This window comes from Populus nigra, chromosome 2 (genome assembly GCF_951802175.1).
Source record: "Populus nigra chromosome 2, ddPopNigr1.1, whole genome shotgun sequence".
NCBI classification, from domain to species: domain Eukaryota; kingdom Viridiplantae; phylum Streptophyta; class Magnoliopsida; order Malpighiales; family Salicaceae; genus Populus; species Populus nigra.
Window position 1 is genome coordinate 9,805,974 of NC_084853.1, and position 5,000 is coordinate 9,810,973.

The window sequence follows — 5,000 nt, forward strand, 5'->3', positions numbered from 1 at the left end:
GCGGGTGCTGGCGATGGGTCTGGACGGGCTGGATAGTCCAAGGCTCGACGAGAAAGACTGCTGGTTTAGACACTGGGGCAGTGGCAGCCCGCGGGACAGTGTCGGCAGATTCGGCAGCGCAGATTTGTGCGGCTGCAGGTTCGTCGGGGAAAATCGGCAGCGCAGATTTTGCGACGAACACGGGCTGGGCGATGGACTGTCCAGGCCAGGCAGGAAAATTTGTCGAGGGGACACGCTGACGAAACAGCGCTGGTTCAGGCACGGTGGGCGCAGTGTTGGAATCGGCAGCGCCGACGAAATCGGCAAAGTCGGCAGAATCGGCAGCGCAGATTTTTCGACGAACACGGGCTGGACGGTGGACTGTCCAGGCCAGGCAGGAAAATTCGTCGAGGGGACACGCTGACGAAACAGCGCTGGTTCAGACACGGTGGGCGCAGTGTTGGAATCGGCAGCGCCGAGAAAATCGGCAAAGTCGGCAGAATCGGCAGCAGGTGCTGGCGATGAGTCAGGACGGACTGGATAGTCCAAGGCTCGATGAGAAAGACCGCTGGTTTAGACACTGGGGCAGTGGCAGCCCGCGGGGCAGTGTCGGCAGATTCGGCAGCAGTGTCTGCCGATTCGGCAGCGTTGGCTTGTTGGCGCGGGGGGCCGATGCGAGTGGGGACTTGGGCAGCGGGCAGTGAAAGCAAGAGTTTCCCCGATGCTGCCGGGAAAAACGCTCCCCGGGATGGCCGGGTGAGATGACCCGGCGGCCCGCGACGGGTCATTCAATTCCATGCCCCGTCAACATAACTCCCGATGTACTGTTTGCTTTTTCGGAAGAAGAGATCCATCCCCCCATCCTCGGCCAGCCAAAAACGCTCCAATTAATGGCCGGGTGAGATGACCCGGCGGCCCGCGACGCGTCATTCAAATCACTGCCCTATCGGCTACAACTGCTGATGGGTGGGATTAGAGGCCTGCCATGGTGGTGAGGGGCGGCGAGGACCGTGAAAGCTAGAGTTTTTCAGAGGCTGCCGGGAAAAAGGCCCCTCGGGTGGCGGGGTGCGAGGACCAGGCGCGTCATTCAATTCTCTTCCCTATCAACTTGGCTCCCGTTGGCGGGATTGGAGGCCTACTGTTTGAGACAGGGCTAAAATCGTCAGGGGAAGAGCTGACGAAACAATGCTGGTTTGGATGCAGGGGGTAGTGTTGGAATCGGCAGCGCGGACAAAATCGGCAAAGTCGACAAAAAAGACTGTTGGTCTGGACATCGGGGCAGCGGCAGCCATGCCGACAGGGGGGGAAATCGGCAGCGCAGATTTGTGCAGCTGCAGGTTCGTCGGGGAAATCGGCAGCGCAGATTTTTCGATGAACATGGGCTGGAAGATGGACTGTCCAGGCCAGGCAGGGAAATTCGTCAAGGGGACACGCTGACGAAACAGCGCTGGTTTAGACACGGTGGGTGCAGTGTTGGAATCGGCAGCGCCGACGAAATCGGCAAAGTCGGCAGAATCGGCAGCGGGTGCTGGCGATGAGTCTGGACGATTTATAGTCCAGGGCTTGATGGAAAAGACTGTTGGTCCAGACAATGGGGCAGTGGCAGCGCGGATTTGTGCAGCTGCAGGTTCGTCGGGGAAAATCGGCAGCGCAGATTTTTCGACGAACAGGGGCTGGGCGCTGGACTGGCCGGGCCAGGCAGGAAAATTCGTCAGGGGGCCACGCTGACGAAAACAGGGGCTGCGGAGTGGAAAATCGGCAGCGCAGATTTTTCGACGAACAGGGGCTGGACCGGCCGGGCCAGGCAGGAAAATTCGTCAGGGGGGCACGCTGACGAAAAGAGGGGCTGCCGCGTGGAAAATCGGCAGCGCAGATTTTTCGACGAACAGGGGCTGGATGCTGGACCGGCCGGGCCAGGCAGGAAAATTCGTCAGGGGGGCACGCTGACGAAAAGAGGGGCTGCCGCGTGGAAAATCGGCAGCGCAGATTTTTCGACGAACAGGGGCTGGACCGGCCGGGCCAGGCAGGAAAATTCGTCAGGGGGGCACGCTGACGAAAAGAGGGGCTGCCGCGTGGAAAATCGGCAGCGCAGATTTTTCGACGAACAGGGGCTGGACCGGCCGGGCCAGGCAGGAAAATTCGTCAGGGGGGCACGCTGACGAAAAGAGGGGCTGCCGCGTGGAAAATCGGCAGCGCAGATTTTTCGACGAACATTCGTCAGGGGGGCACGCTGACGAAAAGAGGGGCTGCCGCGTGGAAAATCGGCAGCGCAGATTTTTCGACGAACATTCGTCAGGGGGGCACGCTGAGGAAAACAGGGGCTGCCGCGTGGAAAATCGGCAGCGCAGATTTTTCGACGAACATTCGTCAGGGGGGCACGCTGAGGAAAACAGGGGCTGCCGCGTGGAAAATCGGCAGCGCAGATTTTTCGACGAACAGGGGCTGGATGCTGGACCGGCCGGGCCAGGCAGGAAAATTCGTCAGGGGGGCACGCTGACGAAAAGAGGGGCTGCCGCGTGGAAAATCGGCAGCGCAGATTTTTCGACGAACAGGGGCTGGACGCTGGACTGGGCCAGGCAGGAAAATTCGTCAGGGGGGCACGCTGACGAAAACAGGGGCTGCCGCGTGGAATGGCAGCCTACACGCAGATGCGAATTCGGCAGCGCACGATGGCTTGAGCAGGTCATGGGTTCGACTTGGCGCGATCTGAAACCTGGACGAGGGACTGTCGACGCTGGACGAGCCAGCGCGGTGGCCTGTCGTGCCCCGTTCAGGGGGGGCCTGCCGCGGAGACAGCCCTCGCGGGCTCGACAGCGCAGGCCAGCGTCCCCGACGTCGCTGGCCGCGGCAGGCGAGCTGCCGGGGTTCCCGCATTCCTACAAGAAAACGTCGTGCTTTCCACATGAAACCAATCCAGTAAAATCAGCCATATTTTTATGAGGCTGCCCACTGAATTTGGGGTCATTCCGGGCCGGTTCCTAGTTTTGCGGATTTACTCGATTTCTAATGGTAGGAAAATTAAAACAAATACTTCCCGACCTCGAAAAATTCTGGGAAAATTAATGAAGGTGGATTGGATTTTTGCCAACCTCTGTGCAAAATTTCAGCTCAAAATACCAAGAAATGAATTTTTTAGAGGGGGGGTGACAGCTGGGACCTAGTAGTGTCTCCCCCTGCCAGAGCTGCAATGACACTTATTGCTCTTTAGGGAGCCACCAGGCCGGCGCCCCTCAAAGACCACACGCGCGCGCGCGCCCGCCCGCGCTGGGCGCTGGGGCGCTGGGGCCTGAGGGCCTGGGGCCCTTGGGGGCCCTTGGGCGCTTGGGCGCGCGCGCGCGGCCCCCGCAGCCATGCCGCGCTGCGCGACGCGCGGACAGCCCCTGCTGGCTTGCTCTCTCGCCCGCGGGGGGGCTGCCTTCGGGCCCTGGCCCCCCGCGTTCTGGCCTGCCCCTGCGTGGGAGAGGCTAGGCGCTGCAGGGGCCAGCCCGACGTCGCTGGCCGCGGCAGGCGACAGCCCCTGCTGGCTTGCTCTCTCGCCCGCGGGGGGGCTGCCTTCGGGCCCTGGCCCCCCGCGTTCTGGCCTGCCCCCCGCGTGGGAGAGGCTAGGCGCTGCAGGGGCCAGCCCGACGTCGCTGGCCGCGGCAGGCGACAGCCCCTGCTGGCTTGCTCTCTCGCCCGCGGGGGGGCTGCCTTCGGGCCCTGGCCCCCCGCGTGGGAGAGGCTAGGCGCTGCAGGGGCCAGCCCGACGTCGCTGGCCGCGGCAGGCGAGCCGCCGGGGTTCCCGCATTCCTACAACAAAACGTCGTGCTTTCCACATGAAATCAATCCAGTAAAATCAGCCATATTTTTATGAGGCTGCCCACTGAATTTGGGGTCATTCCGAGCCGGTTCCTATTTTTTCCGATTTCCTCGATTTTTAATGGTAGGAAAATAAAAAAAAATACTTCCCGACCTCGAAAAATTCTGGAAAAATTAATAAAGTTGGATTGGATTTTTGCCAACCTCTGTGCAAAATTTCAGCTCAAAATACCAAGAAATGAATTTTTTAGAGGGGGGGTGACAGCTGGGACCTAGTAGTGTCTCCCCCTGCCAGAGCTTCAATGACACTTATTGCTCTTTAGGGGGGTGCCCCCTGACTGGCCATGGGGCGCGCTGGCCTGGCGCCCATAGGCCTGCCGCGGGGGATATGTGGGCTGTTGCTAAACTCGGACTAAGGTGGGGGGCCTCATGGCCCGAAGTATTGCCGGCATCGATGACCCGTTTTCCGGCCGGCGACGACCCGATTCCGGCCACCGTCTTCGGGACCCGCTCCAAGCCGTCGGGCGCGTTGGGGCTGCTTATCCGCGGCGTGGGCGTGGCATTCATTTGCCGTGCTTGTGCCAAGGTGCTGGCAGCTGCTGCGCGGCTGTCTGCTTGCCGCGACGTCACGGCGGCGGTGGCCGCTGCCCCTGCTCGCAAGTCGGAGGCCTGGCCGACGTGGCTGGTGCGGACCGCCGAGCTTGGGGATTGCGAGGAGAGCTCTACGCTGGCGTGGGCGTGGCATTAAATTGCCGTGCGCGCGCCCATGCGTTGGCTCTCCTCGCAATCCCCGACCTCGTGGCGTGACGTGCCCGCTGCCGAGGCCTGGCCTCCGTCTTGCGAGCCGGGGCTGACAGCCCCCCGCATGATTGTCCCTGTCGTTCCCCCCCGCGGCCTGTCCCTTGTCCCTTCGAGATCCTTCGCCTCCGGCTGCGGTGGCAGCTGCCCGTGCTCGCAAGATGGAGGCCTGGCCGACGCGGCTGGTGCGGACCGCCGAGCTTGGGGATTGCGAGGAGAGCTCTACGCTGGCGTGGGCGTGGCATTAAATTGTCGTGCGCGCGCCCATGCGTTGGCTCTCCTCGCAATCCCCGACCTCGTGGCGTGACGTGCCCGCTGCCGAGGCCTGGCCTCCGTCTTGCGAGCCGGGGCAGACAGCCCCCCGCATGATTGTCCCTGTCGTTTCCCCCCGTGGCCTGTCGCTTGTCCCTTCGAGATCCTTCGCG